This window comes from Ctenopharyngodon idella, chromosome 6, assembly GCF_019924925.1.
Source record: "Ctenopharyngodon idella isolate HZGC_01 chromosome 6, HZGC01, whole genome shotgun sequence".
Classification (NCBI taxonomy): domain Eukaryota; kingdom Metazoa; phylum Chordata; class Actinopteri; order Cypriniformes; family Xenocyprididae; genus Ctenopharyngodon; species Ctenopharyngodon idella.
This window is the reverse complement of record NC_067225.1, coordinates 27080563-27107586: the sequence shown is the minus strand read 5'-3', so window position 1 is coordinate 27107586 and position 27024 is coordinate 27080563. Positions and strand designations below refer to the sequence as shown.

Below are 27024 nucleotides of genomic sequence, written 5' to 3'. Positions count from 1 at the left end.
TGTGTGTGTGTGTGTGTGTGTGTGTGTGTGAGAGAGAGACTTGTTCGGTATGAACAGATTCACTAGAATAAATCCATATTTTCCATAGCAACATATTTGAGAGAGTGAGTCATTTAGTATGAAACAATTCATGAATCTGATCTTTTGCAACATACTGTATGTAAGAATAATTTAGTGGAAATAGATGGACTTAAATAAATCATACTTTCCAACACTACATATGAAAGACGCTACACTGCAACTCACAGGAAAAAGTATTGGAAAAACAGCACTTTTGATAGGAATATAAGCCTTCCATACAAATAGATCAATATGGGTCAGATCAACCAACTCCATCCACTTGTAAGTGGATTTGTAAGGAAGCGTCAGGAAGACAACGTAGCAACCAAAGGCAGCTCCTCTAAACATTTCAATCTGCAACATTCAAACTAACAAAGCTCATCCCCATACAGCCCACCTAAGAAATACCCTGTAAACACTGAAGTGGGACTTTCTTAACAACTACAGCCTGTTCTTAATCCCTACATCTCGGTCTAATGACACTGGCAAGGGGTAAAAGCTGCCCAGCGTGGGAAGGTCCGAGTGAACTCTGACCTGGCACTGCCTGGGCAAAGCGGTCTAGTGCAAGAGCCAGAGAAGGAGGAGAAGGTAGAAACTGGGCTGAGAGAAATCAAGAGGAAGCTTTTCTCCCCAATTGACTGATGGCGTCCTGCCCCTCTCGCACTCGCCTCGCCCACCGTGAAGACTCATTTAGCGTGGCGGATAAGTGTAAATCAGGACAGTGGAAAAATAGGAAGCAAACTGGCAGTAGAAGGGAGGCACGGTGTGAGTGCTTTGCTGTTCAAGCCTGGAGGAAAAACAATCACGTCTATTCCGTACACAACAGGATCAGTCACTGCCAAAACATCGCCATTTGTCTGATTATTACTGGCCGTATTTAATAAATAACCAAACAGAAATACTTCTAATGCTCACATGTAGGGTGAGTTTATATCTCGCAAATCTGACTTTATTTCTCAGAATTGTGAGTTTATATCTCACAATTCTGACTATATCACGCAATTCTGAGAGAGAAAAAAAAGTCAAATTGCGAGGAAAAAAAGCAATTACTTTTTTATTTTTTATTCAGTGGCAAAAACAAGCTTCCACGGTTCCAAAATGAAAACAGGTCTGAAACGACATGAAGGTGAGTAAATTATAACAGAACTTGCATTGTTGGGGGAACTATCCCCTTTAGAGTACATGTTGGCGCTCTTAATAACTAGCAAGAAAAGAGTGAATGCTAGCAAAGCTGCCTGTTTACAGTAATTCTACTTAAGATGGTCTCAATATTACAGCATTGTCAATAAATAGATGGATATCTGCTACTCAGTACACACTCAGAATTTAAGTGCCTTTTAGTATAAAAACTTAGTGTGCACACTGTGCAGGCCACTAATGGGATTAGCTCCATCCCTGTCTTGTCAAACTGGATTAATATATTCTGCTGCCTGAAGAGTCTTGAAGGCTGTATATCCTTCTCAAACCTTTGGATAAGACCTCGATTCTGATGTAATATCTTCCGCACAGTTGAGAAATTGGTGAGATTACTAGCACTAAAGAGCAATTAGCAAATTCTCCTAATTTTGTGCTCTAATTAGAGTGTTTCATCCATTTAGTCACTTTAATCTCTTGTTTAGCTTGATTACAGTGTGAACAAAAAAGAAAATAGTTGTTACATTTAGGCTACATGTTTTTCAGCAGCAACAGCGTATTATATGAAACAGGATATTACATATACACACATTAAATATATACAAACACTATTCCTGCGATTTTCAGCAACCATTGCTTCAGTGTTACATGATCCAGAAACATTTATTATTAGTTTTTGCTGCTTAATATTTTTGAGGAAACCGTGATACACTACCATTCAAAAGTTTGAAGTAAGAAAAAAAAAAAAAAAAAGGAAATTTAAACTTTTATTCAGCATGAAATTGATCAAAAGTGACAGTAAAGAAATGTATAATGTTACAACCTACAAAAGATTTCTATTTCTATTAACATATTGTAAGAGTATAGTGCAATAAAATAAACATAACTATTCATATGATAAATCAATCTTGGAAGAATGTGATGATAAATATTTGACTTTTTATTCCAGACTTTGATGAGCACAGTTCAAGACATTGTTGAGATCTCTCAGATATATGACATAAGAGATTATTGGTGTCTTTTTCTTATAATAAAAACCAAGCAGCGAACTAAGGCAAAAAAAATCTCATTTTCTCACCATTTAATCTCATTAATCTCAAAGAAACACAGAAACAAAGATATTTAAGATATGTCATTCGTGATTTTTCTTTTCTTTTTTTTTTTTATGAGCACCCATCTATCTTTATCATTCTACAATACAAATATGCATTAATTTCCTGATAATTTACTCACCCCCCGTGTCATACAAGATGTTTATGTCATTCTTTCTTCAGTCAAAAAAATAAATTAAGGTTTTTGAGGAAAACAATCCAGGATTTTTCTCCATATAGTGACCTGCAAGGGCGAGTTGAAGGTCCAAATTGCAGTTTCAGTGCAGCTTCAAAGGGCTCTACACAATCCCAGATGAGGAATAAGGGTCTTATCTGGTGAAACGATGGGTCATTTTCAAAAAAAAAAAAAAAAAAAAAAAAATATATATATATATATATATATATATATTAACCACAAACGCTCGTCTTGCACTAGCTCTGCGACGCGCCACACATTACGTAATCACATTGGAAAGGTCAAGCATGACGTAGGCGTAAGTACTGCGCAAGTGTTTACAAAGCGAATGTGCAAAGACTAGGTCAAATGGCCCTTACAAAAAAAAAAAAAAGGTAAAACAACGATGTTGATTTTAAAGTTGGAGGAGAAAATGGGATGGAGTTTTTCGTCCTACCGTGGTACTTCCACCTATGTCACACGTGACCTTTCCAACGTGATTACATAATGTGTGCTGCATTGCAGAGTTAGTGCAAGATGAGATGATGTTAAAAAGTATATAATTTTTATTTATTTTTTTGAAAATGGACGATCATTTCGCTAGATAAGACCCTTATTCCTCGGCTGGGATCGTGTAGAGCCCTTTGAAGCTGCATTGAAACTGTTGGTAACCGCTGAAGTCCACTATATGGAGAAAAATCCTGAAATGTTTTCCTCAAAAACCTTAATTTCTTTTCAACTGAAGAAAGAAAGACATAAACATCTTGGATGACATGGGGTTGAGTAAATTATAAGGAAATTTTAATTCCAAAGTGAACTAATCCTTTAAATCAGTGATTCCCAAACTTTTTAGAGTGGAGTACCCCCTGAAGGGATTACCATCCTTCTGCATACCACCTCTCTTCCACTTAGACTGCAGTCACACCTTTACCATTAAGGGACAATATTTGCCCCCTAAATTGATTTTCCAGTGCATATTTTTACCTTTATGAATAACTTTATAAAATAAATAATGTTTTAAATAAAAATGTTCAATAGAGAAATATGCAATGATGGTAAAACAAAGTGATACTTTTAAATATTAAACTAAAACCGTCAGTAGGTGGCAGCAAGTCACTATTTTTATGCATGAGTCATCGAGTCATTCATTCAGTAACCATGAATCATTGACTCTCACGATTCGTTCAAAGCCGCAGAAGTGTTCGCAAATTATCGACGTGTGTTGTAGTTCTGCTGTGGTTTTCGTTAGAACTATTATTTCATTGCAAAATAGATACTGAGAGTACCGTGTTTAAAATGAACGTTTTGTTTTTTGACCAGTTGTATAATAAAGTCATGTTTGCAGTTTGCATTTGGGAACAGTTGCATTCTTGCTCGTTATCAACATTAAATACAAGAACTCACACAAGGTATGTTTTTGTATCGAAGAAAGTTTGAGTCTTAAATCGATATCAATCCACTATCTGTGTTGTTCTTCATGCGAGTAGGTGCTAAATCCCCACTTTTACAAAGGTGCATTGTCGAGAACGGCAGTAATTTAGCGCGATTTAAGGCAGCAGATTCTGCAATCTATCTTATGCATGCTGCTGCTGTGGAAACAGTCATTTTTGACTGCAAAAGATGAGGTAATTTGATTAAATGTAATGGATTTACGGCATTTTGCAGGTTAGAAATACATGCTCGGTTTTAATATTATTTTAAGGTAGGGTAGAACTAAATTAACTACTCAGCATTTTGTTCGCGTACCCCCCTTTTTGTCACTTCACGTACCCCCAGGGGTATGTGTACCCCAGTTTGGGAACCACTGCTTTAAACCATCAGAAATTGAGAACTTAACTGTTCAAGCCCTTTATGATGGTTACTACAAGTCACAATGCTAGCATGCCGCAAAAGCAAAACTGTTAAAATCAGCATAAATAATGTATAAATAACACCCTCAACAGCCATCAGCTACACAACATATACATAATTAAAACTTCAGTTCAGGCAAAGCAGAGACAACTAAACGAGATTAAGAAGTTGAAGCGATATTAAATAATAACTACGGTTAACTGAGATTTGACTGCGCTTCATCTGTTTTAACATGCATGCCAGAAACTGAATGGTTCAATTACCAGCCCATCAATAATACAGCAGCCTGAACAAAGCATCGAGGCAGGAATGGGATGGGACAGGGGGACAAGCAAGGAATGTAGGGATGCTTTGCGCTTAGAGGGAGAAAGCAAGCATTTGGGCAAGAATAGAAAAGATGTGGGCAGGTGGAAGACAGCTATGGAATAAGATAGTGGGAAGCAGAAGTCATAAACCGTCTCTGTCGTTGACAGGGGATGGGAGAGGAATGTAGGAGTGAATGAAGGAGACTGAATGTAGATGGATGGGGGCGAGGGATGGTGTGGGCGTGGATCATGAACTTGCTGCACGGAGAAGTGGAGAGATTGTTTTTTGATGGAGTGGGAGAGTGGATGAGCAAAACGTAGAATGACGTGCAGGAGAATTGACTGAGACGTACAGATGGATTATGAAACAGTGAAAAAAGATGAGAAAAGAGAGCGAGAGAACTATAATCAATGAAAAGAGCTCCTAACCTTAAGTCCCCATTGGAGAGATGGCAAATGACCTTGTGACCCCCGTGAACTGCTCTGACAGAGATTAACGTGTCCCTGGTCAACAGCGCAATTTATTTTAAAAGTGCCATCTAACCCAGACCAGTTCCTGATCATCAACCTGTTACATGCTTTTCTTGGATTTTATGGAGTGGGTTCCCTAGTGGAAAATGTCTCACTTCCTCTCATAAATGTTCTTGTCATGCGAAAATACACACCAGGTGAGAAACCAAGGGACAGATGAGAGATGAAAACAAAATGGCCTATAACTCATGCCTGCTTTTCAGAATTAATGGCCTATAGAATGTGTATCTGTACAATTAATGCTGTTTCTAATAAGTTGATGTCTACTGGATCTGAACGAATCAGTGTTTTTAAACAAATCTTTTGAACAAATGACTCTTTTGAAATGTGTGACTGTTTCCCTGTCTTTAAAGATTATAGCATGAGCAAACAGAGTTCAAATGTGGGTTATGAAGGATAATTTCATTGGTTGGCCCAACCGAACGAACACTAAACAAAAGTAACTGAATCTCATTTGTGAATGAACTGAATTACCGTGTTCATGAATGAACTGAATGAAGGATCTGCAGGGCGTTGTTCATTCAAGTCAGCATGTGAGTCAATTTTGAAGGTGCATTTTTACACCAAACGCTGACTTGAATGATAAACACGATTAAAATGGCCTAAGCACATTACATTATTGAAACTTTATTGAAATATTTATAAAATCTATATGGTTTGTTTTGGTTGATTCATTAATTTTAACAAGTAAATGATTCATTGACTCACTGATAACACACAAAAGACAGCCACTTGTCGCAACCTACTGGCATAATGGTTTAAGCTGTAGAAATAATGAACAAATATTTCAATTAACAGATTCAAAAGAGTTACTTGGATGAATAAAAGTCCTCACCACTACTCTCCTGGATCAGTTTCCCTCCCTCTGCCCCCACAGTCTCTGTTCACACTGTAGTATTTGACTTTCGAGTCATTTACGTCATCAACTCAAGTCCCACCGGCAACTGTTTACAGCTGTAAATAAGTAATGAATCAGGAGGAGGTACCAGCTTCACTGTTTTATTCATGTTTTTGCCTCTTTGGTTTTACAACCAAACCAAAACATACAGATTGCTGTAAAATGGGTGAAAAAGAAGCAAAGCATGTTGCACGCTAAAGGCAATTTCAATAGAAACAAGCTGTAATGACAAATGCATTATACTCAATAGCGATTCACTCCCGCAAATTAGGCCAGATTGCATTTCTACCAACCAAACAAACTGAACTGTGACGTATCGGGTCCACAACAAAAGCTGTATAGTTCAAGTACCCTAAAATGCAGCAGATGCCTTGCATTGCTTGTCAATATTTCACAATTTCAGCTACTTAAAAATAAGTTAATGACCAGAACGCAATGTTCTAGAGATGTGTTTTGGGCAAGCCCGATCTGAGAGCGCGAAAGGAACAAATTGTCCGTACAGCTAAGGTCACAGTAGACGGCTGTGAAGAATGAAAGAGATCGTTCAAAAGCTCTGCAATCACAGATGTGCTGTCAAGTAGGGAGGAGGGGGAGGGACGGAGAGAAAGAGTGTGTAAAAATGTCCCTACATGTGCCATTTCAAGTACATGTGAGAAAGACCTGGCTGAGTGAGAAATTCCCTTTTGTGTCTCGGCTTTTATAATATTTTTTTTCATTACCCTCTTTCTTTGAAGTCTTTGAGATGAGTGGAATTCTGCGTGCCCTGGACAGCGATCATATTAGGCTGTTATTCGTGTTGAGTGGCCTGAAGTAGAGGGGATTGGAAACAGGCACACCAGGGGGACAGGAGTGTTATTTTGTGGGAACTGACACAGCAAGAGCCCTGGCTACGTTCATTCAGATCTGACGGATGTTGGCAATCACCCAGGATGAGACTTGGCTGTAGCCAGACAAGATAAATGGAACTTGTGCCCAAGATTATCTCCTTCCCCTGACAAATCTAAAGCTAATTTACTTTTTCCTCTAGTAGGCAGAATATTTTATTCCTAAGGCAAAGAAATATCCTGTGTTTGTCATAGAGTAAATACTGCACTAATTCCCCTCTGTATATCTTCCAAACAATGGCACACCTGTGTCCACTGACTTTTGTGGTGTATAGAAAGTGATTCATATGAGCTACTAATTTAGAACATGTTACAACTTGTTCCTTAACATCTGGATAATCTTGTTTAAAATAAGCTATTTGACAGTTCTGTCGGAAGCATCGAAACATTCTGGATTTTGTCATTATTTCAATGCTCAGATAAACCACTAGGCTTTTTATCAATATGTTATGAAACAAAACATGACACAAAGTTGTAGAGGGATATTTCCAAAGCAGTTTCAAACTATTCAGAGATACTTCTATTCAGACAAAAAAACCTGCAAAATAAAAAAAGTTGCTTACTGGATACCTCATGGAACCTCATGGAGGAGCTTATAAAGATCCATAGGAAAATTATCCAATTGATTACAGAGCAAATAAACCATTTCAGCATCCTCTCTCATACTAAATAACCAACATCATGAAAAAAGATTTAAAAAAAAAGTTCCCTTATGTTCTATTGAGATTGACTTGTCTCAAAGAAGCTAAGAATGTATGTGTACAAATAATAATCATAATTATTTGTTAAAAGTATGAATTTAGAACTTAACCACTTGTTTTCCCCTCAAATTCTTGAAATATGAAAATTCTCTGACCTAACTGAAACCTGACATGGAGATATTTTTGAAGCTTTAACCCTCTGTTGTATACCACAAAGTTGACATAGATTTTCAGAAATGTAACCTTGTTTGGTAATACTTTGCATTATACAGTATACAGTAATAAAGTACTTACAAATCATTAACAAACAATTAGTTTATAGTTCATAGTTAATATTGTAGTCTCTATATTGTTCTACATACAAAAAGAGTTCTTTATTCATTGTCACTGTAATTAACACAATTATTATAGTTTAATTAGCTCGTAATAAAGGAATTATTAACTGGTTATTAGGATTAGGTCACGGAAAATGAAAAAAAAAAAAAAAAAAAAAAAAAAATATATATATATATATATATATATATATATATATATATATTAAGGAACACTTAATACTAATGCAATTAGTGTCTAATAAAGGTTGGTTCCTTGACCTAATCTAAAGTGAGAACTATTTACAGTTAATAAGTTAATAACAAAAACATTATCTAACTCTTTACATATGAGCTATTTAAACAATAATAATTTGGTTAATTACAGTGACAATGAATGAAGAACTCATTATTTGTATATAGTCTATTAATATATTAACAATGTAGAGACTACAATATATTAACTATGAATTAACTATAAACTAACAGTTTGCAAATGATTTGTAAGTACTTTATTACTGTATATTTATTCTAAAATCTTACCCATTGTTTCTATTGGAGGTTTTATTGGAGAAATTATGAGTTTATCTTGCAGAAGCATCTGAAAATTCATTACATTACATTTATTTAATTATTTATATACAGAACATGGTCTCTCTAAGACCACAAACATAAGATGTTTGAAGACAGTTATCAAGTTAAAATTTTGTTTTTAATCAGTTCTCATAAGATTAAGAAAAGGTATTAAAATTAGCAACCTATTTCATTGTAAAGTATATTTTCCCCCAAATGGCAACAGAACAGAACATGGGAGTTAATAAGCAAAAACATTAACATGAGTGATAATTAAAAATTACAATCCATCTGACATGGACATTACTCACAAGAAACATGCAAAAAAGTAAAAATAAAAAAGGTAGCACTTAATATTAAATCCTATATTAGATAAAAAGAAACTGATTTTGCATATCACAGACTGCTTCACTGTTCCCCCAAAGGCTTTCTGTCACACACGTGCGGAGGTCACAGCACACACCACTACAGTAGTTGCAGTAGTAATTCCCTCTACCGGGTTGCTTTCATATCAAGCTCAGACGAACCCATCAAACAGAAGCCTAAATACTCACAGGAATCTGTTTCATTCTTGTCCGCTCGTCCTCAGAAAGACAGTCAAACCCTTCCTCTTCTGCTCAGTCTAATCCCACAGGCGTGAAAAACAGAGAGTGCCGAGGAAATCCAGAGAAACGTCTACCACAGCTGACGCGGGAGAGAGCCCCACCACTAGCGCATTGAGCGGTGCGGCGCGAGAGAGGCACTGGGGGGACATATGTTGCCAAAGCCTCTCGTCTGGCAAAGAAGCTCATTAAACGAGTGACAATCACTCCCACAAAGCCAGATCCGAGCGCTTTTCACATGGAGTGGACAAAGAAGGAGAGATACAGAGAGAGAGAAAGAGGATGAGAGAGCATGAATGGAAGTGAAGGAATTCTGGATTGAGGAATTTGCATTTAAAGCACTAAGGCATGGAGAGTCTTGTTTATGCCATAGATGTCAAGATCCATGTTTTGCCTTTTGTAACACTGCCACTATGGTTAAATAGGGTTAATTTGGAGCTTAGTATAGTATTATTTCATATTATAAAGTAAAAACTGCAACATACATCTTTCAGACAAACATATAAAGACCATTTCTGAGAAAAGCATTAGTTTAGCCATTTATAACAATGTTTTTACATTTTCTGAAGACAATGTGAGCAGTACTAGCCGGTGTAAGATGTTCTGGGTGATTGCAAGGGCGTTGCTATGGTGTTCAAAGTGGTTTTTAGTGTGTTGCTATGTGGTTGCTAGCGTGCAACTAGGTTGTACTGGGCGTTCAAAAGAGCCCACACAAGACTATTTGCTGTGGTGGTGTACATATATGGGTAAGGTCGCTGCTTCAGTGTAAGTCTATGGGTTTTTTCAGTCATTTTATCGTCCACCAGGGTAAATAAAAAGAAAATCTCTTCGAAAATATATATATTTTCAAATCCCTAACCCTAAACATGAACAACAGCAATAGTGATGCTTGCGCTATCAAAAACTCCAATACACATCATTTCAGAGAACTGTGCTTAAATCTGAGAAAAACAATATAGTCATTTTTAGCTACATTTTTTGAATGAAATCCAAGAAATCCAAATGTTTCACCCAATTGTTAGTTCACTGCATACAATGAAGTCAATGGAGTCCGATGTTGTTTTGACCCTAGTGTTTTTTAAAATATCTTATTTTGTCTTGGGATTGACATGAAGGTGAGCAAATAATGACAGAATTTTCATTTTTGGGTGAACTATCCTTTTAAATCAGAGGTTCTCAACATTCTGATAAACATGCTTCGCCAGATATGCATAGGATCGCAGAAGATTTATATACACCGTGTATATTTATACAAATGTATATTTTTCTAACATAATTTTAGCTGTAGGTTAAACAAAATATGTATATGTAATATGTATTAAAGTATTTTGTGACATATAAGCTACAACATGATTCAGATGTGCACTTTCCACTATAACAAATACAAATTAAAATTGATTGAATAACTGAAATGAAACTGAAAAATCAATTTTGAACAATAGCAATTAAATAGCAAAAATTATTTATATTCTTAATAATATCAATTGCAGACTTTGAGATTCTAAAATATATTGCTTAATTCTATTACATTGGTGAGGAACAAGATTTCTAAAAAAAAAAAAAAAAAAAAAAAAAAAAAAATCGTCACCATGGACCAAAAAATGTTGATAACCTCTGACTTAAATCCACCTGATTGACAGCAACAGTTCATCCGTACCTCACAAATAGGACTAGACCCCTGGGGACCATGTGATTTGCCGACAGAGCAAATAGCACAGGGCAGGACATTGTCACACACTCTAAACACAAAAGCCCCACCCCTCTCCCACAGTGCTGAGGATGGAATGGGCTCGCCGTGATGTATGATGTGGAAATGGGTGAATGGGTGTGGGGAGAGTTTGAAATCGGGAAGGGTTGACATGTTTGCCTCAAATATGCTGATGTAGGTGCCGCTGACATCTGTCAAATGGAAGAGCTCCCATATAGGTAAAGGAATAATTAGTCTTTCAGGTTTCCAGGAAATGATGCTCTTCATGTGTCAAGTGCTTTCCGTGTGAGGTGAGATCATACAATGTGCCATCAATTACAGGAAACATCATTAAACGTACAGGAGCCATAAACACTCCTAATTAAAATTCAATTAAAATGGATTTGTTCATGTGTTTGCTACCATTAATTTCATTATCGGTGACTCCTACCCATTACAGGGCTTGAGATTGCCTGAAATGCATGACGGACTTTAACATATTATTCTATGTAAAATTCTAGCTCGGTGTCTGACAGATGTTTTGATCTACTTCCAATCAGGACAGTTCATCACTTAAGTGTGCTTTCGTTAAGCCAGAACCATTTTCCCCTTTCCTGTTTAACATACTTGGAATGTTAATTGAATAACTGAGGAAAGATTTATTTCATAGGGTTCCGGAAGTAAAAAAATCCTATGCATTTTTTCCATAGGGAAAATGATTTTTAATGATAAAAATCATTATTTGAATTTTCATTTTTGGGTGAGCTATCCCTTTAGCTGTTAAAGGACCTTTGTCCAATTTTCAAAAATGTTTTTGGTTTAAATCAAAGGTTTGCAATGTTGGGATAGCTGGTTGGTTTGGTTCATGACTTATAACTCTTTAACAAAACTGTTTTAAAATCCCAATGGAAAAAATACTTTCGGAACCAAGGCCACTGAAAAGTTGCATGTTGCATTCTATTGCTAAACTGAGTAGTTTTCGAATGTTGCTAAGGGGTTGCCATGGTGAGTAGTTGCTAGGGCATTACTAAGTGGTTGCTAGGATGTTTTGTGTGGCTGGCAGGTGGTTGATCAATCATCAAAGTAATCACTTAATCAATAATAGCATAAATAGGGATGAGTTAAATACTAAGTATGCGCATTAACAGTAATGTTTGTCTTAACAAGCACAGCGAACAAATATAACATCTATTATTGATACTAAGCTGTTCTGCAAAGAGGCCATTCATCTGAACTTGGGCGGTAATGTGAACAAGACCCTTTAAATGCTTCCTTTACTGGTTGAAGGAGGGACAGAGGCAGGTTTTGGCAGGAAGAGAGAGTTGTTTGATAGCGTGAGCAGATTGCCAGACAGAGAGAACACTCAAAGCGCCACTGTGCCGATGCTGAACTGACGGGGCCCTTCCAGTCCCCAGCACGTCCTTTTTTAAGTGCTCGAAGGATGAAGCTGGCATTATGGCCACACAAACAGAAAGAGGGCTGATGAACTTCATAGGAATGCTTCCTCCTGAAAGCAATAGAGTGGCGGGAGGGAGTAAAGAGAGCGAACGGGAGGGCAAGCTGCCAGTTCCACCAAGCTTAGTCTTCACGCAACCAGGCCGAAACAAACCTGACATTGTTTTGGGCACTGCCTAGGGGATCACATCCATTCTTTCTTTTTCTCTTTCCTCAGCTCCTCGATTTCATTCACTGTTCAGTCAGAAACTGCTCTCTCGCTTTTCCACTTTGGAGGATTTGGTTGAGGTTGTTTGATCTGTCATTATCATGTTCTACACCCACTTGTTTGTTTTGTTATTTAGTAACTGAATAAACTATATATGACTGAATAACATCTCTTATGAAAACGAGACAAACAAAACAATATTGTGTTGCAGTTAACATGCCTGTACTAGGAATAACAAATAACAATGACTATATAAAAATGCTTGATTGGAGACCAAATAAGCAAATAAAGCAAATATGATTGTGTAGCACAAAGCCATAGCATACATACTCAGGCACTCGCCACACAAAATGTCTTTTCTATACATATAGAAAATCTGTATCACCAACTACCACACAATACACACTGCGACACATCATAATATTGCAACTGGATCACAACTGTCACATGACAGATTGGACATTGCAAATATCAAGCTCCAAAAAAGCACTTAAAGCACTTTTATTCTTTATGCTTTATTTTTAAAACAGACTGTAATTTAAAGTCCCCCTGAAATCAAAATTTAAGTTTTTTAGCTTTTAGTATGAATAAGCTGATGTGTTCCAAAACAATGACAAAATTTGCTTTTAGGAGATATAAGCATTCAAATCTTACAGTCTTTCACTTCCACTAAAATGGATCACGAATTTTTGTGACATCACATCGCACTTCAGCTTCTCATCAAATCTTCTGTCCAATCAAATGCTCTCTAGAATCTGAAGTCCCACCCCCTCCTACACTATCAACAGACACTGAAGCTGTGGCTGAAATCGGTCATTTGTTCACACATTTACTAGTTTCTACATGGTAAAGTGTACATAGTGCACTATATAGGGGATAGGGAACGATTCAGACAGTGTAAATATGCTTTCCATTGACGCGAATGAAGTCCGTTTTCGCGTTAGTATAACGAGAACCGACGCAGCACAAGCACAGTCTGCTCTGGCCCAGGGACACGAGAGCACAGAGCGGACCATATCCGCGAGTTGGCTCAGACCACGAAAGGTATCGGACCCTTTTAAATTCTGCACAGAATGCTGTATTTTAAAGTGATGTGGAGGAGATTAGGAGGATAAACGGTTAGATATTAAAAGGAAACAGAGGTTTTACTGAATTTAACGGATCTGGCCGAGCTGTGATATAAACAAAACGCTATTGGCTATTTTAAAAAGGGGCAGGGCTGTTTGATATATTGCCTTTCTTCCTGTTTCAGTTGAAATTACGTCAACACATTGAATAATGCTACGCGTTCCAAGACACTTCAGCGGGCCTTTAAGTCATATTCACTCAGAATCGCGTCCTCCCTCATTCGAATCTGGCACGCACACGAGAACTGTGCAGAAATCGCATTAGTTCGCTCGCTAATGCGGTAGCCTATATCTGAATCTTTGATTTGAACATTCAAAGAGAACAAGATTTGAGAACTAGGAAGTCGCATGCGCTCCCCTCACAATACATCGCACTCTTTGAGAACCACTGCAGTAGCCTATACGACATCAAATATTGCGTATTTAATTGATTAAAGTAAATTAACTTCAGAAGCATATGGCATTATAGTTAGTAAATATGATTCATTTTCATGAATCAGTTCATCAAGTGTCTGTTTAAATGAATCAATTCAAAATTCAATGATTTGTTTCATTATTTCAAAATGTTTACTGAAGTAGTATTTACCATCTATTAGTGTGGGAAAACATGCCTTGATTAGATTTTTACAGTCTGTTCTGTCTGTCTTTTTTTCTTTTTATTTATTTATTTAGTTATATATTAATGTAATAATTTATTCATTTATTTATTTATTTATTTATCTGGCGAAATTACGGTTCCTCTATTAAAAATAACCTATTTTGAGATTTGTTTAACATTGCTGAAAGGCTGAAAAAAATGTCCAAACCTTGTCTGAGGATAAATTACCATTTCCCCATGACCATAACTGTACAGATAGACTGCGGGAAAATGCACAACCTGCAAAAACCACAAAACAGTGAAGGGCATAGAACAGTGAAGCACAGGTGCATTCCTCTATAGGAAATAACCCTTCTCTAACCTTCAGGCAATGCTGACAACCTACACAGTGAGCTCACCTGGGCCCTGATCAATGCCCTCCAGCATGTCAAGATGATATATGCAGCAGCATTTAGAGTGTGTCTCAGAGCTGGTGATATAGGCTGAGGCATAAAGACCGCTGTACGACATGTGCTAGGTCAGGGGCAGGACGAACCCAGTTCACCAGACCGAATAAGGATGGTCTCCTGCTGACTGAACGCTAATCCAGCGTGCAATGATTACTGAACTGAACTCTTTCCAGACCTACAGAACCGCCAAATTATGTTACTTTTATAATCAAACCAAACTTTTTTGGTGGTTTTTCTGGTGCTTCATGCATATACTATATCATTACATGTTGTGAAACTGATATATTTAAGGGCTGTCAATTTAATTAGTTTAATTTATTATTATTTTTAATTAATTAGTTTAATTTGATTTATTAATTATAAAACTTTGTAATTATAATATATTATACTTGTAATTATACATATACATACATACATGCACACATAGTGTGTGTGTTTTTTTTATTATTTACTATTTACTTTGTATTTTCATAGTAATGTGTTTGAGAAATCTTCATTTGGAGGCTTTTCTCAGCAATTATTTGGATAATCATCTAATTAATTTGACTAATTTTATTATGTTTTTACATATTTTCATTTATTTTTACACTTTGTAAGTTTTCAATGCTTCCCATGATCTATTTTAAATCTCAAGCTAGTCTTCAGAGTAAAACAGCTGCTGATGGAAAAAAAAAAAAAAAAAAGTTAGCATGAATTAGCTTGTTTGACATGCTCTTGCCATTGATCGTGTCACTGAAATCAAACAACATTGATCAATGACCTGGTAGAAAATGCTCTTCTAAGTATTTATTTTAAGTAAGGTCAATTTACTCAAATAATTTATCAGGTAGATTTGCTCCAGAGCCCCAGAAGTTCATTTGGTTTGCCGCCAAGTACCTCGTTTTGAACTCTTTCAAACATGTCATAATTATCGTTTATCTGATGTGTAGTGCTCCGTGAACTCTAACACCATATGCCATTCTAATAAAATACCCATTGTCTTGATTGCCTGTTTATATGCAATTCCCCTTAGCCTTGACATTTTAATAGCAGCTAAATTGTTTCCAGACGCAAGATTATAGAAGCAGCAACGTACAGAACACAATTTACTGTATGCATTCATCATACAATCTACAAGTGTGCCGAGACGAAAATATAGCATGTTCAACACAGCTGTTGAGAAAGCCATCAACTCAAAGCCAATGGAATTAACTTAAGTGTTAAAGTGAGGTTTGGGTGAGGCTTAGAGTGCCATATGGTTAGCATAACTCAACCTGAGAGAGAGAGAGGTCGAGAGAGCTGAGACTCCTTTCTGGCCGTCTTATTCACAGATGGCACTCTCTGCAATCACTGGCATCAATGACCATGTGATCATTCTTCCTGATTACCCGCCCCACCAAAGACCTTGTGCAAACATATGCCAATTAAACAAACGTCTTTCACTGAGATTGCAGGTTTCGGTGTCAAACTGGCAAATGTCTTGAATTTATAGGTTTAAAGGATTAGTTCACCCAAAAATGAAAATTCTGTCATCGTTTACTCAACCTCATGTCGTTCCAAACCCGTAAGACTTCCGTTCATCTTCGGAACACAAATGAAGATATTTTAGTGAAATCTGAGCGATTTCTATCCCTCCATTGACAACTACCACTTTGACGCTTCAAAAAGTTCATAAAGAGATTGTAAAACTAATCCATATGAATTGAGCGGTTTAGTCCATTTTTTCTGAAGAGACACGATCACTTTATACACTGAACATATTGAATTTAGGTTTTTATTCACATATAAACTTTCATCAACTCACACATCAGTTATGGTAAACGGAAGCTCAAGCATGCTTGCTTGATGTGCGAGAACCAATGAGGTTCATTCTCGTGTTACACAGCACGTTTGAGCTTCCGCAATGGACTAGTTGACATATGGATTAGTTTTACGATCTCTTTATGAACTTTTTGAAGTGACAAAGTGGTAGTTGCATAGCTGTCAATGGAGGGACAGAAATCACTCAGATTTTATTAAAAATGTCTTCATTTGTGTTCTGAAGATGATTGAAAGTTGATTGGAACAACATGAGGGTAAGTAAATGATGACAGAACTTTCATTTTTGGGTGAACTAACCCTTTAAAGGCTGATGTTTTGCTAACTTTATACTGCCACCTAGTGGTGTGGATTTAGCTGAGGCTATATCAAAAACAAAATATATTACGATGTAATAAAATTCTTTCAAAGTTGTGAATAAAACAAAGATTTTTGGAGTACTTTCTACAAGAAAATACTATTTCAGTCTTTCTACTTCAAAATTTCAGGTTTAATACAATGTGTTTCTTTGTAATTATTTGCAAAATTTACTAGGCAATTTCTGAGTGAAAATTGTTTCAAATGAAATCCTAAACCAATTTTTTTCTGCAGTGTAGTTAGGGATGAACAATATATGTCTACTACATCAGCTAATATTTGTGATTTTTTTTTTTTTTTATGTATCCGTATCGTTCAATATTGTTTATCAGCTGATATTGGGAATTTAACTGTGCATGCTTATTTCTGTACTACACTGATATTAGTGATTTTTAAATTTAATCTGCATCTGTCAGTATTTTATTAATATTTTGTTTATATATTGGCCGATATTGGGAATATAACTGTGCATGCTCATTTCTGCCTGTTTTAGATTACTGTTGTTGTCATTGAGCACTCAAATAACTTAAATAATGATTTAATAACACTTTTTAATATGATCTTTAGAAGATTTCAAAATTACTTTTAGTTATAATGCTGCAAAAGTGTTTTTTTTTTCTCTCTCTCTCTTTTATATGAGCAATTTATTGGTTGTTGGCCAATGTTTCAAGTCAGAATTTTAATATATTTAAACACTTTTTTACAACGCATCTTTAAAGGTAAAGAAAAGAAATGGTCAGTAATGTCCTATCTGATAGGCAGTTCCTTTGCGGCTCTCTTTATTGCCCCAAGTCTCTCATTTAGTTGACAAGTCGGGGTCTTCCTGGAACCCATTTTAATCATGTTACCCCAGAAATCAATAAACTATTTTCCCCTGGGTCAACCTCAACAATGGAGAGGGTCTGCCATCCTGTAGTACTCTGAATGTGTACTCAAGCCGTCTGAGTGCAACACAAACACAAAGCTGCGAAGACAAATTCATTAAAATAACCTCCAAGTCTCTTACAAACGAATGGGTGTACATGGCAACCTATCCCCGCCTTAACCGCCTGTGCATGTACAAAAAGGTTGAAGGGCTGGTTTTTAAGTTTCCAACCAGAAAAAAATAATCTGGTCGATAGTAATTCTGCAGGCAAAGTGCTTCACTGACCATCATCACATAAAAATTCTATCATAAAGCACTCCAGGTGGAATCCATACTACTCCTACAGACACTGAAGTTCCTGTTAAATCAGATTCACAAGTGAGATGTGTGTTTCTGGAAGGCTTCTATATCATTCCTTCTCTTCCTATTGCCTAATGAGATAAAACACAGCGGTTAGTAGGCCCATGATAAGGCAAAGCATCTAGCTAATGCCTTTTAAGGAAAGGGTCCGTCTTTGGAGGCCGGGGGGTTGCGGTAGGGGAATGGAAGGGCATGTTGTAATACTGCTCTAATCCTGTGGTGGATAATGTATCAGGGATCAGCTTCGCATGAGCAAGTTTCTCCTGATGAGGTGGAGGTCTCTACACTCAGAAGGAAAGCAAGGTGTTGCATTGACATGCGGGTCACAGTCATGCATGGCTCTGGAATGCACAAGTGTTCTTTAGTCAGTCCACGGAGGAATAGTGTGGAGATAAAGGTAAACTTCCCTCAAAGCATTTTGCTCATTTAGTCCATTGAGAGAATGCTTGAGAAGGTTCACTCTATATATGAGAAAATGAAATGGTAGGATACATACCATAGGTTATGAATATAGGATAAAGGACACAGCTAATTAAATTAAATTATACAATTATAATTAGGAATTCTCAGAAAGCGCCACGGGCAACAATAAAATAAAAATTCCTGTATTTCTTAGCCTCAGGTACAATCAATTGTGGGAAAGACACGGTCTCATCTTTCTCAGCAAGGTGCTTTTTTTCTTCCCCAAAGCCAATTAACGAAGACAAAATGAAAGAAGCCACAGGCAGAAGTTTATAAGATGTATTAGAAAACTGCATTACTATGCAAATGTACCTACTGACATCCAAGGATTCATTAAATCAATCAGTTACTCTGAAAGCAACAGGACCTAATGACTAATCACACTCATTTTAGAAACTTTTTAGTGGAAATTTGACAACGGAGAAACACAGAGGTGATTTTAAAGATGTACTATTCAAGAAAACAACAAAAATATATTTGGTATAAGTGCCCTTAACTCCTTATATCAATGTACATATAGTTATCATTTTCACATCCTGCACCACGTTTTTTAAATAGCAAATGCATTTGGTCTGAAAACGAGGTGTGTTCAGGTGCATTGTTGGCGTCTTGCTATTATTTTGAGGCAACTGAAATAGACTGTGCCATTGACCAACTGAAACCTGGTCTAAAGTCAATGGCGCAGTATTTATTTTATTTTTAATTTTTTTGTTATTTAAAGCGCGCATTAGTAATATGTGCCTATAGGCGGGTGCACAACACGCGTACACTCTGCTTGTTACACACACAGGGACGTGCAGCAGCAAACAAACATGCCAAATATTAAAAATAAAAGGATTACAATGTAAAAGATTATTATTTTGTGCATAAAGATAAAAATGCTTTGGTGGAATCCGGCTTGTCCCATAGATGGTCTGCTCTCACGCTTTAACCTTCGCACATGAGCAGATCCTTTTTCTTGCTAGAGAAGCGTTCAGTTTTTCTGCCATGGCGTGAGTGCAACTGGCTTTTAAAGCAAATGGGAGATGAGACTTTGATTGGTTTATTGCATTTTACGCCCAAAACACTCACATTACTCATTAAGAGAATAGGGACAACCCTTTTAGACCATGCACTGGGCACGCCGACCATTTTTCCCGTTGGTAAACCAGCAAAAGTGGATTCGGACACGCCCTAAGTGCACTTGCACCGTGTACTTTAGACCATGCGCATAGATCGTTAAAATAGGGCCCAAAGTCTTTCTTCAAATCTCCCTCTTACTTACTCTCTCTCCTCCCCCATCACGAGTGGACACGCCCCTTAGTGCTGATTGGCTACAAGGGTGTTGAGGTGCTCGGTCCGATCCACTTTCAACAGCATTTCTCAGAAATCGCTTACTGCACCTTTAAGGCAAGACACTACAAGTGAATAGGGTAAAAAAAAAAAAATATATATATATATATATATATCACCATACTTTCCCTAGCTGATTAATTACAGTACCTTCAAATTGTCAATTGTTTTGAATTACAAGTTTTCGGAATGTTATGTTATGTTTAAATAATTTCTGCTTTATCTACTTAAATATGTCCTAATTTGCTTAAAATTTCCAGAACATAAATCTAAATATTGGATAAAACCAGGTCCAAAATTCTTGTTTCATTTTGTAGACATACAGTGAAAAGTTTTTTACAAAAAGAATTTTGGAAATCTCTTTTTATCACTCCATAAATAAAAAAAAGCCCCCCAAAAATGTTTTTAGGAATAAAATGTTATATAAATTAGGTATTTGGTGTATGTAAGTGTTACTGAAGAGTTTTGCCTGCAGTGTTTTGCCTTAAACACCGTCTGACATAAAATTATAATAATTTAGCAGAAGAAACTGAATGTCTTTACTAAGTTCTATGGTACTAAAGTTAAGTCCATAATGCTTTAAGACATGTAATGTAATTTCCCCCATTTGTAGTAATGTTCCCCCATAAGATTCACCCATAATGCAAAGCTATATTAGAACATTCATAACAGGCTATAATTCATAGAATTTCTGAAATATTAGATGTTCTCAAATGCTTTTGGTAACCGAGCCATCTATGTTTTACGCTGCAGATACATTTGAGAAGTCATGATTGAAAATATAGCAGCACCTGCAGTGCACATCTGGTATTTGTGAACCCCCTGGGCCAAAAGTGCAGGTTTCCTTACAAGCACTCTGGGACATGGACATATAACTTTGTAATTGTCCACTTAAGCCATTTCAGAGGGTAAGGTATCATGTAGTTTTATGGTCCACATGCTGAGTTCCTCCTACTCCCCCCCAAAAATAATCTTAGCTGGTTTATTATATGACCCTAAAACAGCTTGAGTGTTAAATTCTACACCGTATCTTCTCCACATTGTGTGATAAAAAAAGAGATTGCGTTCTTACACAGCTTATTCTGCAAATCTCAACAGTCTTATCCACCCTGATGATTTCAAATAATGTAAAGTAATCTCCAAGCTCAACATATGTAAGAGGCTTTAGAGTTTCTCATTGGCGGCCTGCGGGCCACTCTCACAGATGACACATAGCCTGTTTCACTCAAGAACATTGAAAGTTATCTTTCGGGATGCTTGAAAGGAGAGCCACGGCATTAAAGAGCCCAGTGAAAAGAAGGCTTTTACAGAGGCGTCTTTGTCAAACTCATATCAAAGGCTGCGTCTGGAAAGTGAATAGTTTAGCTTTGTGTTTGGCAGTGCATGGGTGGGAGTTTGTTGTGGTGTGGAGATATCCCTGTGTACACGCAGAGCTATTGAAAAAGCTATTGGGAAATCTCCAGCATTTTACGGCTCTTTAACCAAGAGTGTCCCTCACCGCATGACATCATGGTTTGACATCTTTAAAGAACCTTTAATTTAAGTCCAAAGCACTATTTGGAGAGGATTAGTTTTCTAACCAATGCTTGAATTGTAATTTTTAACATAAGACATCTATGATTTCTCTGTATTTATTTATTTAGTACATTTATTTTACATAGATGGGAGTGTCTGTTGTCTGGATGCGTATGTTACAAAAGGTCAAACCCACTGATAAACCCAGCAAGACTTTTATATATAAAAATGTTAAATTCAATCTTTAAATATATATATATTAGGGGAGGGACGGTTCAGGTTTCTCACGGTTTCGGTACAGTTCGGTATGTGGTATGTTCAGCAAAAAATAGGACAATTGTCAAATAAAGATAAAGAAAATAAGAACAAACTACAAGAAACAGCACAAATAAATACATGAGAGCTAAGATACACATAAAATAAACAATGCATTAAAGGTTTTTCAGGTATCTAACAGCTTTCAGGTACAGAAATTGAATAAAGTAATCAAATACAAAAAATATCACTGCATATAAACTCTTTGAATAGTTAAATAAAGATGAAGTGAATCAAGAGTGATTTCTTCGTGCTTTGTCGTTTGATTAACATTAAAACACATAGAGCAGGAATATTAGACTGCTGTACCTTTAAGATATAATAATTAAAAGATCGAGTAAACTGATACTGATACACATGTGTTGTCTGTCTCGTTTTTCTCCTAAGACATAACCTACTATGTTTGTTAGGATACTCGCTAAGATGGGCATGTTGACATAATTTTTGTGTAAATTTGTCCATTTAGGTGCAAGACTTGACGGGCTCCGGATGAGTACACACAAATCTCCTCACAGCGCGCGCGAGTTCTCTTTTACGTCTTACGGTTGAATGTTTAAAATGGCAAGGTTTAAATGAGTTTAGTTTAAACACAGATAGCAACGTGAGATGTTCAGGTCTCACCTGCGCTCGTTCTTTTGATCATCGCTGTTGTAACGCATTGCGAAACCAGAATGCATATCCATCGACCGAAACATACATTAGACGAATCTGTTTTGCAACTGTTTTGCGACGAATCTGTTTTTAACAAACCATAGTATAGATGAGAACCGAACGGTTCGATTTTTTACAGCGAACTGTCCCACCCCTAATATATATATATATATATATATATATATATATATATATATATATATAATTAACAAAGACTGACAATTAGTTTATGTGAAAAAAGTACATTCCTGTTCAAATAGGGCTTTAATGTTTTAATGAATGGGCGGCAGTCTGACCTTTTATCCTTTTTAAATGCTTTTTTTTTTCTTTAAATTAATATTTTTTATCATTAATATACATGCAGTTATTATTAAATCTACTTATCATTTTATTAATAATTCAATACCAGTCTGACAATAAATCTTTTTCTAAACCTTCAAATAACAAGCTTGAACCTGTCTCATAGTGGCAACACATTACCCACTGTATAATTCATCGATATTACCCGCCAAAATGAGGACATTATCAGATGGGGTGCTTTCACTGGCATCCATTCAGAATGTTCTGTCATTGTTCAGCCTAAGGCTATAGTTTGGTGCCAACACATTGAGTTCAACCCATATCCTATCTTCATTAACAGGAGACCTCCAGCTCTTGGATACAATGTCATTTGGAGAGCAGATGTTAAAACACTGATAGTGTAGCCTAAATATATTACCCTTCTTGATGACGTCAGAGGCCTCAACTGAAGTGTGGATTGAATTAAGGAGTGCTGAACGAATTCGATGAATGGTGGTCAGAAGGTTAAAGAGTGAAGAAGGGTTATCTCAGCTGCAATTAGCATGTGCTCTGAATGGAAGCTAATGAATGGCATTCTTGAGTCTTTGTGTAATTAGTTTGAGGGACATTGTGTCCTTGCAATAAGTCTGTTTCTACACCAACAAGACACTGGGTTGATTAATCTGATTTGAAATCTAATCCAAAGACTATATACTCCTATTTACTAATTCACATTTAGGAAATGATTAGGAAATGAATGTTAGCACAGGATGTTAAGCCTACATGTCTTTAACACAGAACGGTCATTTGTATAAATGGCTTCCTGTGTCAAAATGGCCCATGAATTATGTGCCAAATTAATGTCAAGAGAGAAACTGTAAAATAAAACAATTCTAATACTATAAGCAGATATTATTCAAAACAACAACCATCAAATCATATTATAAGTATTAAAGGAATTTTCAGGATTCAATACAAGTTAAGTTTTTATTTCAAAGAAAAATGATTTCAGGTGATTTCAGTTACCAAAGGAAATAGTTTCGACTCAACCCTCAGTTTAAAACAATCAAAAATTCATGTTAACACTTTCCCCCACCATTAAAAAGATTTTTCGTGATTTATGACACAATGCTTCCCCCCCAGCTGACAAGTCTTTTCCGGCAATCACTGTTATTATACGTCAGGGGGGAACTGTTACGTATCTTCTGAAAGGGTACAGCATCTCCGGATCAAAAAACAGGCAAAGAAGAAGAGCTGCATTAACCCAGGGCTGCTTTAAGGCCCTGTCCCAAATGGCACCCTTAACACTTGCGGTCTTCCTATGAGTCCGCACTTTCGTGACGTAGTCTGAAGTCTGCTGCGGAGCTTGCTTCAGTGCAGGCTTGGCAAAAGTGTGCATCGAGGGTGCATACCGACCGCAAAGGGGGTTCTTGCGAGCACCCTTCTGAAACCTAAAATGACAAATGGGACACTCTACGGTCTCATGGACTTAACGGATATGTACACTCGGCAGCCATTGTAAGTCCACAAGACCATAAGTGTGAAGTGTGCCATTTGGGACAGAGCCTAAGTCCGTTTTTTTGCGCCCTTCCCTAAAAAAACAGTCAGCTTAAGGTTGTTACAAGTATTAAATGCAGTTAAATGTCAAAACGATGTCAATATCATACACTATAGAGTTGTGTGGGGTGGGGGTAAATTAAGCACGACCTGCTGTGACGTCACAACCATGGTGCATTGTGGTCTATCGATCTGCCTGAAGTGTACATTCCCTGAGGGGAAGTGCTTAGGGAAGATTAGTGCACAAAACCAAGCACTATTAGCCTGGTGCAATTAAAGCTGTGCGAAAAATGGGCAGTAGGCCGAATTTTCCTTTGGAGAGATGTGCGTTTACATTTTCTTGCGATCAAGGCAGCTGTAATTTAAATGATTTTCAAATTATGGATAAAAGGATAGATCCAGACACCTTATGTGGTCAAGCAGTTTTGGCCCATTCAGCCGAGACGTTCACTTGTATTCTGAAACATTCCTTTAATACAATTATTGAATCTTTTCAGCGATTTCATGAAGACTTCCTCCTGTTTTCACATTGTATCAGAAAACGAAAAGGATAGATGGACATTGCTTTGAAAATGGCTCTCTGTGACTTTAAGGGCATTGGGACTGTACAGCTGAGCAATCATCTACCCAGCATTCTCTAAAGTGCTCATTGTGTACCCTCCGACAAAGACTTCAAAGATGAAAGCCATACACAAAATAAATATAAGAGCGGCAGGAACTAAACAGATGTTGCAAGACATGAGTAACGTGTTGGTCTATGGAGGAAAACAGAAAAATGTGTATTGTTGTAGCTTGTTGATAAAGTCAGCAGTAAAATGTGCGATGAATTGTTTACTTGATGTAAGGCTCTTTGAAACCTCCAGACGCTCTTATGCTTGAGTAGACACACCCAGTTGCTTCCATGTTAAAATTTCTAAAAACTGCATCATCAAACAATGCAAAATATCCAAAAAAATCTCTGTTTGCCCTCTTGAGTGAATTGAAAAAAAAAAAAAAAAAAAAAAATAGGTTAGATCCCTTGCTGACACATTAAAATTTATATATGCTATAGAGAAAGCTTTGAGTACTTCAGTTCATTGAATAAAAAACATTTAGATGAAGAAAACAGAAAGGAAATACCCTGCTTAGAATATTTCATATTAATATTCTACAATTGACTGGCATGCTTTTTTTTAGCGGTTGACAGATGAAATGCACACGACATGTGAGCACAGAAGACAGCTCCCCACGAGTGTTTGCCAATGATGTCAGATTTTCATTGTTGTTGTTTCAGAAGAATTGTTTCACTTAAATGGAGCCTAGTGGCACAATGAAAAGAAAAAAAAAATGCATTGGTAAAAAGAACAAAATATATTGGCATATGTACAATGCATAGAAGTATAGAAGTCCCTGTGAAGCATTACAATTAATTTTAATTAAATAAAAATCTATTATTTTCTAATGGAAAAAAATGTACATATTTAAATAAAAAATGTACAATATTAAACCAAAAAAATCAAAAATAGATTACTATACTGTATTTCATAAGCAAACATGCAAAGAGGTTGCAAAATTTATTATATTTATTTAAAAATTAATGACTTGGGGCCAGATTTACTAAGAGCTTGTGTAAGCGCAAACCCTCTTTTGGCATTAAAAACTATTGTTAGGATTTACTAAAGACACAGAGTGAAAAATTAGCACTGAAAAGGCGTGGACACAGTTGTTTTTGCGGCTGACCTTATTGCATATGCATTTGTAGGAGTTTCCCTTTCAGACGCAAAATTTATGGGAGGAGAGTATTTAAATGAATCATGCAAGGTGATTTACTAAGGTTTGCGCTAGTCAATTTACTGGTATTTGCGGCATTATTTACCGCCCCCCAAAAAGCATAAACCAGATGCTAATTTGCACTGCTCTTGGTAGATTGCATTGGTCATTATGGAAATGATCTGGCTGCGTCTGTGTTCTTTAATTTACGTGTCATCAGTTGATCATGCACAGAACTTTCCACTCCCATTGGCGCTTTTTTGGAATTGCGCTTTCACGCTTATTTGCTCTGTTTAGTAAATCTGGCCCCTAAAATCTTAGGGGGGGGGGGGACTTCAAGTAAATCATTGCGATCACAGGAGTTCAGCTGACATAAAAGGTTGGGAAGCCCTGATCTAGAGTGTGGGAATGCACACTCATATATTAAAATAATGTAGTCATGTTCTCTGGAGGGCAACCGCAGGCCAGAGAACTGTCAGACAGAGAGCTTTGAAGTCTAGTATCAGAGTTCCAACCTTTTATATTTTAGGAAATTAGATTTTGCTCTTGCATTTAGCACTTAGAATATCAAGTTGTGTAGAAACTTGCCAAGCTCATTTCAACGAAGAGCTGGAAGGGGCAAAAGTTAATCTGGGGCAGCAGAAATGAGTCAGGCTGTGATCCGAAAGTCACATCTGCTTTTCAAGGAAGGGGAAGTCTTAGTTTGAAGAGGCCCTGATAAGGACATAATTACTTTGACTTTTCATTTCGTGACTGAATGTTAAGCTCTCATCAAGTGTGCAAAGCACTTCTCCTGACTGCATGGTTTTCAAAAGTCAAAGACAATGAAGTACAGGGCTACCTGAGTATATGACTGAGTCACCAGGTATTGTTCAGATCTACACAGAAGTTTCTTGTTTTACTGTTTCATAAGGGATTAAATGATTCTGGTTACAATTCCTTTGAATGATTTTTTAGGAATGTTGAAGAAAGATATCCTAAACTATATCCTAAAAAAGCAATATTTTCAAGTACAATTTGTTAAAACATAATTTGTTCCCCAATATTTGTCAAATGACATATTGTCACATGAACTAAGAGTAAGTAATTAGACTGATTTGAACTCACAAACACATACACAGTAATAGTTCTTGGTTAATTTCAAG

At 36.6% G+C, this 27024-nt stretch overlaps 1 protein-coding gene across 15 annotated transcripts in view; it reads right to left on the bottom strand.

The window, feature by feature from the left end:
• Positions 1-27024, bottom strand: part of chl1b (cell adhesion molecule L1-like b) — a 100534-nt gene that overhangs the window by 47013 nt on the left and 26497 nt on the right. For 4 of the 15 annotated variants that reach the window (XM_051896629.1, XM_051896636.1, XM_051896632.1 and 1 more), the window contains exon 1: positions 9069-9329. The exons of 1 other annotated variant lie outside the window; for it this stretch is intronic. The gene's annotated coding sequence lies outside the window, so the exon portion shown is untranslated. Of the gene's footprint in view, positions 1-5982; positions 6086-9068; positions 9333-27024 lie in introns of those variants that run through there. 10 more of the 15 variants (XM_051896642.1, XM_051896643.1, XM_051896631.1 and 7 more) reach the window with 8 other exon arrangements.